We start from the raw sequence: 13910 nt of genomic DNA, 5'->3' as shown, positions 1-13910 counted from the left end.
GACCTCCATTGTACCTGGTACGGTCGATGGACCTATGCAACCCGATCGCTCTTGAAGGGGGAGGAGGGAGGAGGGAAGGGAAGGGAGGTGTTTATAATGTGAGTGGGAGGTGTAAAAATGTAGTGCAGCTTGATGCAAGGGGAAGGTGTGAAAGGTGCCTTTCGGTGATGCTCTTTTAGTGAACGAGGTGCAGATTGAGAAAAGATGCACGAGAGAACTTAACGGGGACAATTGAAAAGTCTATAAGTGTTATGAATATTGGCTGCGGAATGGAGTCAAGCTCCGATGACCTGACCTGGGGATAACCCTGGCACGTCTTGCTAACTGCTCGCTCTGCCCCGCTCACTTTGCTTGGTTGTGCTGCCCCCTCAGCTTGGTTGCACTCTGCTTGGAAAAGATATTTGGCTTGGAGGCTGGATGAAGGAGAGTGCTTGAACCTAATTTGCTCTCTTTTCTAGAGCCTGGATGAGGGAGGAGTCAAAAAGCGGATCAGGAGACCTGGTAGGCATTTCTGAGCTCCCTCATTGGTGCATACCCGTCACCCCCATGCTGTAGCCACACCCCGCCAGACTCCGGAGTCAAAAATGGCTTCACTTGCTTCTCAGTGGGGCCACCGACACAGCTCCATAATTATCATTGGTCGAGGGTTTTTGTGACCACTCTCTGGCCCTGAAAATTTGCTGGACTCCGTTTGAGCATGGTTATATAGCGGAACGCCGAAGCTACCTGGACATTATTGAACGAACCAAGCTTCCAGTTGCATGCCAAAGCCACCGGCTCGCAATGTCCTTTATTGCTCTGGCACCCTCGTGGACTGGTGAGTGTCCAGGGAGCTAACTGTGGTTGGGGCAGTTTGTCATTATTGTTAGAGTGTTGAAACGTCGAGAGTGGGTGAGTGATTGTGGTGAGGAGACCGAAGTGGTCACGGTTGTGGCATTTGTGGTGAAGAGGTCGGGCATAGGTTGTTATGGAGTTTTTTTTATAGGTGTTTGTGGTGATCGTGGTGAGGGTCTGAGGTGAGGTGTCAGTTGGTTTATGGCATACCATTTGAACGGGAACTCAGAACGCGTGTGCAAGTGAGCTGCAGATGTTGCTTCCTCCCACTGGTGAGTAACCTCACTGATCTGGCATGCGTGTGTGCATGGTGGGGTCTGTGTGTGAAATAGGTAGAATAAAATTATTGAATTGGGGGATTGAAGACCTATCTAAAAGCCTGAAACAACACATCCTGTCCTATTTACCCACTACACATATGGAAAGGGCTAACTAAATGAATACTAATGATATAACTGTCTTGGGGTCACTATGTTGGGTGCCATTGCCTCGGAGGAGTGTTGGTTTTGCAGAACTGCAACAATACTGTTGCGGACCCGGGGTTGGGGGCAAAGACCACGAGGGGTGAATGACCTCATGTTCCCACCAGACTCACCGGAATCTCAGGCCGTCGCAAACTCAGAACTCCATGAAGCGGCGGGTTCCGAATCGACCGCGAACGCCAATAACTAGACAACATGACTTTGGGTCCTGCGTCTAATAAATCGTTTACCTCAGAGTCATGTGACCTCATTACCGAGGAATGCACCCTCGGTATACAATTGCTCAAACCGGATCACCTTACCAGATCAGATTCAGCCAAGCGGAACTGCCAAGCACGTACCGGCTTGGAAACAGATCGTTGGGGAATAACATGCCGGCTAAACTAGGGTGCAGGCCATGCCGGACCAATGAAAGAAAACTACAAAAATGAGCTGGGAACATTTCTATACACGGCATTTATTTACAATCAAGCGAGGAAAGGTATGTGGCACAGTGAATGGGGCTTATTTTACGTACAGCAGGGGATAGTAAGGAATTTGTGGGGTGTGGCAAAAGACGACTTACAAAAGCGGACACAGAGCAGGATTATCTCGACTATCTTCTCCAATCTTACTTAATCTAGGACAGGCGCCATCACACATGCACACATACACACCCGAGGAAGGTTAGATAGCCAAGAAAGAAAAAGGTGAGGATGAGCGCTCTCCAAATCCCTGGCACGGTCGGCTGACAACACGGCCCAGGATGCTTTGGGAGGAGTAAGTGGAAAGATACTAGTGTTAATGGAGTGGGAGTGGGAGGTGCGATGTATGCAACGTGAGGGGTGCGGTCTTTTGCAAGAGGAAAATGCGATTGCGAATCAGTAACAGTTCTTTGTGCGTCCACAGTGGACGGTGTAGACTAAATTTTATAAGTCCTCCTATACATTTAAAACCTTTATTTAACAAACAACATAAACAAATGCAAACAAACACATACATATGCGCATATGGAAGATTTGAACACAGACTTGCTCCAGATCTCTGAAATACACGGTGAATTTTAGTTCTTTATATAGTGTTCAATGAAACACAGCTCTTTGTCATTTTAAATGCTGGTGCCACAGTTTGCCAGGTCGATGTATTTCCAGGTGGGAAATCATTTTCAGCTTTTGTGCAGCAGTCAGCCTAATTTTGAAGGATTGTAGTACTATATATATATAACGATCAACGATAATCAACGATGGCAGCAAATGCAAACCATTGGTGCATCAAGAAGAGGATCACCGCCACCCATTTATTTTCTGTTGTATATAATTTTCGTCCCGATGCAAATAAATTTGCTTTTTGCTGTTGAAAAGATGCAAGACACAAGGTAATGAAGGTCAATGAAATTGTGAATGCCTTTAAAATCTTTCCTTATGCTTTTTATACAGGTGTTGAGGCTTATGTAAGAGTGGAACAAGAGGCAAAGAAGTTCAGCCATGGGGAAATGGTAGAACGCATGGATACATCACGACGTGAAAGTTACACAGTCTCCGTACGGATGATTATAATGATGGACACCCATACTCTTGAAAGTGCTTTGGAGCATTTACGCGTCGATGAATGGTTCGAGACTTGAATCAGTCCTGGACAGATGATCATGCTCTTGAGGAATCCTCGACTGGAAGTGGCAGAAATTTGCTCATGCAGTGTGCTGGTGATAAACTTACCTCCTTTTTATGAAAGACTGGGATTTTTTTCCCCCCAACGTCCACCAACAGCCAGTTCTGGCAGAGAGCTCCTCTGAATATCCTCAAGATGGACTGTGCACAGATTGATGAATCGCTTTTACATCCACCAATTAATGCCAGCAGAAGGAACAAACACCCGGATGACAGTTTTGAAGCAAGGCTGAGATTATAGTCGATGCGGGCTGAGATTTGACAGCTCAGAGGGGAGTGTGCATACTTCGAGGGCAGGGATTCTTAACCTTTTTTTCTGTCATTTACCCTCGAGGTTCAATGTGACCAGCCATTTACCCCCAACCCATGAACTATTTGAACTCATCGACTGGCTGATGCAATTTTTGCAAAAAAAGGAAAGAAAAGCATAACATATATCCTAGTATTGTACAATAATAAACTGTGATTAAAGAGAGAAAAACATATTACACTCGTATCAATCAGTGGGATGGATGTTGCATTTGGCTGGCTTGCTGCCTTGTCTCAATCAGTTTATCTATTTCAGTTGTTGATAAAGTAACTTGCATGTCTTCATCAGCTTTCAGGCGGTTCCGAGCCTTTGTCTTCATTGCTACCAGCGCGAAGAACCCGGTCTCACAGAGATACTGTACATGGTGACTGAAGCAACGACCACTTGGAAGGCACGTTAAGTGAGAAGTGGGAATGAATGTCAGTTTCGTCCAAAAATTCACTTCCACTTTTTCAAATTTGTTTTTGAGACCAGTAGAGTTTTGAAAATCTACTCTTCTCTCGCTGGGTCATCATCATTCAACTCAGATCACTAGTGAATGGTCTCAATATCAATATTGGTCTCTTTCTGGAGGAACCATGTCTGTTGCGAAGTAGCCAGTGAAGTGATAGTTCAAGGTTTTCAAATGTGCCGTGACATCTTCAGTGATCTCAGGTAACAGTCCAGGTTCTGGGTTCAAAATTACACTATTTTGGAATTGGTATTGTGATGGGTGGGACGTCACCCCTGGATAACTCCGAGAGGAAGGCGTGTCTTTAAGAGACCATGGATGCTGTGTTCAACTAAACTCTGGCCGAATTTTCACGCCTGAGGTCGGTTTACCTTTCCGGTGAGTTAAGTAAGGCAAAAGCGGAACCATGCTGGCAGCTACGCAACAGACCTTTTTCAGTTGGCCGAGCGGAACCAACATCACGTAACTGCATCTGGGATCGAACTTAGACAATTAATCTGAGCTGCCCAAACACCGAAGCAGCCTTATGCCTGCATCAGAACAAACAGAATAAGTCAGGACACAGTTTCTTAAAGAAATGGCCTTTAGTGGAAGTGACAAAAATGGAAGCATTTACAATGGTGGTCAAATAGGTATTCACAAGGAAAGAAAACGAAGAAATGATGTACAAGTACAACAATTACCGTACATATACTGTTGAAGATTCGGCGGTGCTGTTAAGCGCCGCCGTCTCAGGGGTGAGAATGCCGGCTAGTTCAGCACAGGTCTCGGGTCACGCGCCTAAGATCACGATACCAAAGTACCCCTGTGCCTTGCCAGTTGGGGATTTAGACCCTGGCTACGGACTGGGTTTGTCAGAGACCGAGCGAAGTCTGCCACAGTCCGTAACCCGTTTGATTTTAAATACAAATCGAGCGATTGTTCCTCAGCGCGGCACGAATATATTCTTCTTCTTTTGGCTGCTCCCGTTAGGGGTCACCACAGCGGATGATCCGTTATGATCCGCATAATGATTTGGCACAGGTTTTACGCCGGATGCCCTTCCTGACGCAACCCTGGTCGCCTCTTACGACACAGGGATATGGTATACCTATTCTAACCGGGGCATACACCGGGCCCAGTACACTGGTACTCACTTTGCCGACCTCGGAAGGATGACAGGCTGAGTCAACCTTCTGGTGTATTAACTGAAGCTGCCAACGTGGCTTGAACTCAGGACCTTTTTGATCCCAAGCTGCTACCCCAACCACTACGCCAACACCAGGCTTGCGGCTTGTCAGAGACCGAGCGAAGTCATTTGATTTTAACGAAGCGTAGATTACGTAGATTTAACGTAGATTACGAAGTCAGTCCGTAACCCATTTGATTTTAAATACAAATCGAGCGATTGTTCCTCAGCGTGGCACGAATATATTCAAGGCGGCAAATCTCGTATAAATCAGCCAGATTTATTGGGGACACATTGGGGAGCACGACACAAGCAAAGCATTCATGAACGTTATAATTAATCTATAACCTGCTCTTATCTAGGGAGCTACGAATACAGGTTTCGAAGGGAGCCCTAGCAAAATAAGCCTTAGGCCTGGACAACATGCATACAAGACACGGAGTACTTGGTGGTGCCTCATGGACGAGAGGAAAAGTGTCAAAGGCACGAATGCGGCTCGTGACAAGCCGATGGTGTCGGATTCGAGTGCCCAGCTCGAGCATGCAGCATGGCAAGATGGCGCTCGTACTCCTATCCGCACTGCTCGCGCAAGCCACGTGGCAAGATGGCGGCAACGACGTCCTTTTGTCAGCACCGCTCACGCACCAGCCTTGGCGCGTCCAGCCCCTGTAAGGTCGACAGCACAGGAGAGAAAGATCTATGGTGTGTTCCAGCTGGTTTCTCACAAGGTCCGTTATGCGAATCCAGGCCTGGCCTGTACAGCAGACCAGGCCAAATCTGGGTGTTGGGCTCCGCAGACGGATCGACGAGATGCAAGATGTGTCGAGCCGTGCAGGGAGTCAGGAGAGTCAGAGGCTCCGTGGATGACCTGTAGCCTAGATCCCTGGCCAAGGAGGAACAGCTCGTCAAGTCACTCCTCACGAAGTAGATCGCAGACAGACACAAGCAGTTCCTCTCTTGCCTTCTTGGGGCAGGCATTTTTGGACCACCCCTGGGGACCCGTGATTGGTCCATCGTTCGAGATTGCAGCAGCTCTCCACCAATGGGTTGCTGGCACGTCTTGCTGACTGACTTCCAGGGCACTGGCTGGGGGCTCGTAAGAAGGGGGGGGGAAGGAAAAAAGTAGGTTCCTCTCGGGACACGACCACTGTATGAATACTGGACAGCCTGCTGCACCTCCCGACACACATGTAACGTCCGATTACCAAACAACCTGGCGAAACATGCATTTAAGGGGGGATCTGGGCTAATCCTATATTTAATAACCTACTAAGGGCCCATTTCCACAACAATACATCTCCCTTATCCCCTACACAACAGACCCACCCTGGGAACCTGATCAATGACAATACTCTACAGTACAATATGTCGACATTATGCATCGGATATGGAAGGGAGAGATGGGTGATTGACAAAGAATGATGGGATGAATGATTGGTGAAGGGGATTGTAGCAATAGTGGTTGTTAGGGTTGTTGCGCATGCGCGCAACACGGGGCCTCGGTGTGTGAGAATAAAGAAGTCAGTTGGTCTCGAACCTTTATCTGGCTCATTACAGGGATGAGATGAGGAGATAGAAAGAAATAGATGAGGACAGGACAAACATCTTGCACACCTTACACTTGTTGGCTCTGGCTACCACTTCCTGACTGAAAATGGGACCCCACCCTCTTCTCTCTCCCATGCTCCATTCCCTTCCTGCTTTTTGCACAGCAGCAGCACCGGTGTTTCACCATGGTGGCAGTCACGTCACTAGTGGCACGTACTTGAAGCGTGTCCTAACAGGACACCCGTTCACCGTAGATGAGGCACAGGGTCCAGCGACGGAGCTATCGGACATGGGAACACAAAGGTGTAGATGTGCAAGGGTGGAAGGTGAAGAGATAGGGACAGAGGCAGAATATAAAGGAAGGAAGGAATGAATGACAAGGATGAATGGTGTGATGAGAAACGAACGGCAAAGCGTGAAGGAGAGTGAAAGAAAACACGAGTGAACAAAGTGAAGCAAAAGGAATGACAGAGAGGACACAAGGAGGGAAAGATGAGAGGACCCTCATATTAGTGCAATTAATAATAATTGAGCTCTGAACAGAGTCTAAAACCCTCTCAAGCTTTGATTCTCTCCAATTCTCCCAGTCTTTTTACACCCTTCTCGACCAAAGGCCTTACATGCAGCCCTTTTATAGCTCTTCAAGTCTCCCCATGCTTTGCTTCACCACCTCCCCTTAACACGAGGAGCTGCCTTCAAGCCTGGCGAGATTTTCTTTGGTCGGTTCTCACGTAGGGTACTCGTGAAGAGAATGGTTCGTGAGCCTCCTCTTTTGGTGCAATCTTTTTGTCACAGGCATTTATGAAGCTGTTTCAAACGGTTTTCGGTGGCTTTGAGGATAATGTGTTCGTGCATAATGAATATATTCCCCAGATGGTTTGTGCAAAGGAATGTGGAATGCCGAAAAATGATATTTGGGATTTCTAACAACACAATTGCAATGCAGATCTATCACCACGGACTTTAGACAGTTAAATTAAACCACACCAATGAAATAACTGCTCTAACTATGGGGGATCTCTGAGACTTCTCCAAACCACAACAGTATATTTCCCCTCAGTTATGAAATTTTGTACCCCTGGGATAAATTTATCCCCAGTTAAGAACCACTGCTCTAAGGTGTAAACCCTCTCAAACTCTGAATCTCTCCAATCCTCCCAGTCTTTTTACACCCATTCCTTTACACCAGGTCGTTTACGAGTCATTTGGCACATGGAGCCCCACCATCGTGCTGTGCAAGCACAAGCGGCACTCGAAGAGGGTCGCACTGCAATGCTGCAAGATTCATCGGGAGATCCTCAAAACCGATGCCATGCGGAGGACCGCACCAGAAACCACGCTACAAAATTTGGAAGGAACCACTTGCTCAAAAATCACTCTGTCCTGGCCAAAGCCCCAAGTGTAACAGTATCGCCACACCCAAGGAGGGATTCTGACTTGGAAGCGTTCAGACATAGTCCCTCAGAGGGTAGCTTCATGCCACTGGCTGCTCAGCCAGATGCACATGCCAAGTGTCTGAACCTGTTGTTCCTCTTGTACGGAGCAGGGTTGCTGCCCCGGTGTCAAAATAATCAGTGGGGTAAAACTAACCTGTCTCACAATCGTAAATTTACCCCCGGTTTAATTATTAATCACACTAATGTGAAGAACCACTGCTCTAAGGTATCTTGCCAGCCCACTTGTAGCTGTGTGTCGCATGGAAGGATGTTCAGAATGTCAGAATCTTATTTTACCTCTTTATATGTATACTTGCAGGGGTACCTGGCAATGCTTGGTGCTGTTCTAATCCTGTTGGCATTTTGAAGAAATCAAATGTTTTTTCCTATTTATTGTGGGGGCTTAAAACATTTCCATACAACCAGTAAGGAATGTGATTGAAGATCAGTTACTATTACCTTTCACATAGGTAGGTACGGAGGCTTAGTCACTTTCGAGCTATTGAAAAAAAAAAAAAATCCAATTTCAATTTTTTTTTCAAAATTCAAAAAAACACTCCCAAACACTCAATGATGAACTTCGGAAAGTTTGATGAAGATCCATTTGGCCATCGCTGAGATAAACGGTGACACACAGACAGACAAACAGCTCTCTTATAATATAGATGTCTTTGTGCTCCATCGTGAGCCTGAGATCAATGTTAAAAAAAAACAAAAAAAAAAAACAAAGAAAAGGAAACTACATTTTATCCACCATTGTCAGCTTCTGTTTCAAACAAATATTATAAAATGCAATCATTTTATAATTAAAAATTTGGCCTGGAGGTTTGCTTGAGGCATGCCCAGAGTGTATCGAGTCCGTCATTATGGATGTGGCCAATCAGTCTGTCAAGTGTTGCTTGAAGCAAAAATGTTACTTTTACATATTTTCGTCACATGCTTGTCTGGCCCGATTTCCTGTGCAGAACTCAAAATTTGATCCTTGATCCACACTCGGTTTATATAATGAACTTGCAATCGTTTTAAAACCGATATTTCATGTAAAATTGTTTCCCCACTTCGCTAAATCTGGCTATTCCATATTTAACCCCAACTTCTTAATTCGTATTGTTATGGACCAGTATTTTCATTTAATTGTGCGTGGGTGAAGGTTTTTTGGCTGTTGAATGTCCTGTTAGGTGGCAATGACACCAATAGCAGCTGCAGTGGCCTCAGCAACGCCAACAACATGAGATGTAAGAGACACTGACAGCTTGCAGAAGACATAAAAGACACCGACAGTTTGCGTCAAGGAGGGAAAATGAAAAAGAAGGAACGGAGGAGACAAAGGGAAGAAAGAAAACGACACATTCTCCTGAGCTGTTTCCCTCATTCTCATGTAAATCATTTTAAAACTGACTAACCCACGAAAGGAGGAATTGGGGGTCTTCTGTATGCGAACCTCGGAAGGTTTAGCAACTCCCCTGTTCTCTGACCATGATGGGCAAACTTCACTCCGCTGTACGTTGGTCGGTGGAGATCGAGCTTCACTTATATCATACCTGATGAGATATCATTTGCTGAACGACCTCTACTCATCGAATCAACTTGTCGGACACTGCTGCTGTCTCGGAGACTGCTTCAAAGCTTGCATATCCTCACAGGCACAGTATCGAGTAGGCAGCTTACCTGTTCATCCACTCTCTCTTCTTCTCCAAGTAAAACATTGTCCTTAACAAATTGAAGTCTTATAAATCTTCAACATCTCTCGCACAACTTGACCTGTGGACTTGGATTCTTCTCCATACTTCGGTGATATGCTTTCCCCTTCTGAGGACTTTTAAGATGTGGCTGGCCTGTTGGCTTCATTGTGTGTGCACCTTCTGGACTAGATTCTTTTGAACGTGCTCACCGCCGACACTTCACCAATTTATAACCCGTTGGAGTTTATTTTACAAAGTTTTGCTAAGGATAAGTTGCCACCTCGAGTCGTGAGTTAACTTATCTCTTCATTGTTGTCAGTGACTTTGTACTTACTTAATTTGGGGATTCTTCAGCGTCATTAAGTATTACATTGAATTAGTATGAAGTTTAAGGTGGCTAGTAGGGATTAATAAATATTCCTTGAGCAGATTTACTCGGCGTTGCGTGGAAAGAGAAACGTGAATAAGTAACATTTTATCGCCAAAGGAAATTTGGAAACTGTAATACCCTCTGCCACTACCACCACGAGGTGGCGTTACATGGTACACATTAACAGAGAGGATTTACACACCGTAGGATCTTTAACATCCATCAACTAATTCCGGCAGATGGGACACCTGCTTTAACGTCCATCCGAGAGATGGCACACCCATTGATGAATCACCCAACCTGTAAAACACCATGATGACAGTTTATGGCTGGGTCGAGGTTAGAACCCAGGCTTTTGAACGAGACTGGTTTTCATTACAAAATATTTCATGTTGTCATTCCAGAAGGGTCACAGCGAGAATCATGCAGAACGACCTCCTGCAACAAGGGAAGGGAAAAATGTACCACAGCTAAGCAGCACATTTACACCAGACCAGGTGGGGCATTGAGCCAGCTGGGTTTCTTACCAACAATGCAATTGTGGTATGGTAGTTCTCCTGTAACTTTCTCAACTTCCTGAAGCTTAATCCTATTCTATTCAGCAGTAATTGAATCTGACAATTCCTTTGGTGCCAGGTCAGTGTCCTCACCACCAAAACACGATTGTACAGATACATGACAGAAGTATTAATACACACCTTAAATTTCTTCATTTCTTCTGTATGACGCAGTTTAACTCAGTGATTTGTACGAATATTCCTTTGCAGAAACGATTTTGTGGGTCTTGTATGACAATTAACTATGCTGTAAACTCAGAGAACACACAAACTTTGATTTTTAATGAGGACGAATTGTTGGCCATTTGGAAGGTGGAGTCAGCCAGCATCAGAGAGCTCAGAACCTTGGCATCCCGCTTTCTACGGTCAATCGGGTGATTGTGCAATTCACCAGCAAAGGCAAAGAATCCATAGCTTCCCGTGCTGGTCGATCTGGGCCTCAGAAAGGTGTCTTCGAGCCGTCAAGCGGTCCATTGAGAAAACTCCCCGTTGCAAGGCAGCAGATATTGCAGAGGAGGTCCAGGTTAGCTCAGAACTGCATTGCAGTACCTTCCTCAACTGGGCTACTATGGGAGAGCAGCTCAGAGGAAACCTCTTCTTAGACCAGCCAACATTCAAAGGAGAAAGAAGTGGGCTGATGAGATGGCCAACAGACCTTTGGAGTTTTGGCAAACTGTAGTTTTTTTTCAGATGAGTCCCAATTTGCTCAATTTTCTGACAGTGGACGGGTATGGGTCTGAAGACTTCCCAGTCAAGAGTTCTCTTTGAATCGATTGCAGCCAACTGTCAAACACCGTGGTTTTTCAGTGATGGTGTGGGAAGCAATCTGGAGCACTGGTCGGTCAGAGCTTGTGGAGTGTGTTGGCAACATCAACTTCGACATACAATTCTATCCTTGAGGATGGACTTCTCCCTGTCTTTTCCACTGGTCAGATGGTCAAAAACAACACTGTTCATAGAAGATGGAGCGCCATGCCACACTGAAAAAAAGACCAAAGAAAGGCAGGACAGAGATGGGATCAAGCGATTTCCATGGCCAAGTCAGTCTCTTGAGATAAATCCCACTGAACAGCTCTGTGCCATATTGGATCGAGCTGTGCGGAAAAAGTCCAGGAAACCAACATTACACGCAGAATTGCGAAACCTTTTGTGTGAAGCCTGGGCAGAAATCCCACAACAGAAAATTTCAGAACTCATTAGTTCTATGCCTGAAAGAGTAAAAGCATTTAAATCTGCAAATAGCAAGTCCACCAAATACTAGCGAACATATTAAAATGGATCAAATATACTTCAAATGTTCAAGAAATAAATTAGACAAAAATCATGGTGTCTATTTACTTCTATCATGTCTCTACCCTTTAGTGCATAAGTATCATGACAATGTGATCAGCAATGAGAAATGCTCATTTGGCTTGATCCGAACTTGAAAACATGTTTTAACTCCAACTCAACGGCTGACTGTTAGAAATCAGGCCTTCGAGACAATGTGGAGCTCACACTTTGCACAATGAGTACAGGCTCAGCAAATACCTTGACATCACTGAGTACCTGGCAACTTTCCTCATCTAAAAAGGTTCTGTACATGACATGCTGTTGATATGATAAATACTCCATTTGATTTCCCCTCTGATACGTTAACCAATGAAAAGGTAACAGGAACAGGAACCCCATTGAGGCACGACTCAGGCTGATGGAATTACCTCGAAGGAGGCAAAAAAAGAAAGTTTGGAAATCGAATTGCCATGTCATCAATATCTGAAGTTGTTTTATCATAAAGTACTCTGGAGGAGACCAACAGCGTTTATGATGTATCCACATGCCATAATACAGGGGAGCTCTAATCATTTATCGTTTCAATCTCCAAAATAATTTTTCAATTGCTTCCCTTTCACAAAAAAAAAAAACACAAGTGGGAAAACATTATTCTCCCATCATGCTTTGCAGTTTAATTTGTGCTTTTGAAAAGTATCTGCTCTTAAAAACAAACAAATCAAAACAACAACAAAGCAATGCCATTGAAAGCGCTCTGGATGAAATCACAATTTCTGAGTAAAATATGAATTGTCCAATAGCATTGCGGTTAGTCTTCTCTACAAGAGTGAGGCACCAATGGTTATTTTGACTTGAGAATCACTAATTGCAACCCAACAAACTCCATCCTGTTGTGCAAGCCTTGGATGACAAGTGATGGTAAAGCTTTTTAATAAGCCTTGGGTAAAACACAACTCTATCCTTAGTTTTATTAATCTCTATTATGCAAAATTTCTGCAATGAGGATCATAGTATTCCTAACTTGAATTTAGAGAACACTGCACACACAGTCTTGAAAAACAAGGACGTGGGCGGGTCTGCGAGCTGCAAATTCGATTGGTCGTGATGTAAAATGCCACAATATACGGAAGGTTTTTTTGAAAGTGGCATGAAGGTGATTTGTATTCCAGTGTTCAAGAATATAATTCAATTGCAATAAAAAAGACTTTATAAGTTGCAGAAAAAAAACCATTTCAGAAATTTACCGCCATTGATGCATCGCTTACACCACATTGTTTTAAAGTCCCTCTCATGTATGGACCTGAAAGTCCCTCTCGTGCCTATCTTGTTTAGCGTGTACCCCACCCCATCCCTCTCCCTTCCACAGATCTCATCTATGTTCCCTACTGTTTTGTCCTTCCCTCTTGTGCCGTTGCGTGTTGGCTCTCATATGAGCCTCGGCAGTGTACACACACACACACACACACACACACACACACACACACACACACACACACACACACACACACACACACACACACACACACACACACACACACACACACACACACACACACACACACACACACTAGTTCATCGACCCTGTTGTTTGTGTCCTTTATGACATCCTTAAAAACAGTAAGTTGCCCGTTTGAAATTATTTATTTTGTTTGACTGCCAGATGATCAGAAAGACTAAAACAATTATCTCACTCCTTTCTGCGCATGCGTGATCAGGATAAATTGAGTCAAAAGTACTGTTAAATTGAAGGTTGGTTTTCCGATTCATCTTGAAAAAATAAAATTCAGTTGAAATCAGGTTGTTACTCGATCATAAACTGACGTTCGTGGACAAAGTGAACCAATTGCTTAACCCTACTTTACACTGCACCCGTGGGGTAATTAATTCCAGCTCATTCCCAATGCCAAATTCCAGCTCTAAATTGCTCACTCCAAGCCAATTCAAACCTTTATCAGGTCTTTATAGAAAAATTACAACTTCACAACTATTTTGATTATATTTTGCCACCTGTTGAAGGAAATTTTCCCAACAATAACCAGTCATGTTATGCAACACTTCGTATTCAATTTTGAACAAAAATACCTTCCCACCACCCCATCAATTTTCAAAACAGCTCATACAAATGATTACAAAAAGAAGAAACCAAAAACAAAA

General features: G+C 44.5%; 1 long non-coding RNA gene across 1 annotated transcript; it reads left to right on the top strand.

Annotated features, from left to right (window-relative positions):
* The first annotated feature begins 394 nt into the window (after nucleotides 1-394).
* Nucleotides 395-4395, top strand: LOC147033162 (uncharacterized). Its single transcript, XR_015055452.1, has 3 exons — nucleotides 395-817; nucleotides 986-1106; nucleotides 2732-4395. It is a non-coding gene; the product is annotated as an uncharacterized LOC147033162 (long non-coding RNA).
* Nucleotides 4396-13910: the final 9515 nt, after the last annotated feature.

The sequence above is a fragment of the Eptatretus burgeri genome, chromosome 2, assembly GCF_056783735.1.
Source record: "Eptatretus burgeri isolate ZD-2024b chromosome 2, Ebu_testis_v1, whole genome shotgun sequence".
Taxonomy (NCBI): Eukaryota; Metazoa; Chordata; class Myxini; order Myxiniformes; family Myxinidae; genus Eptatretus; species Eptatretus burgeri.
This window is presented reverse-complemented; position numbering and strand designations above follow the sequence as displayed.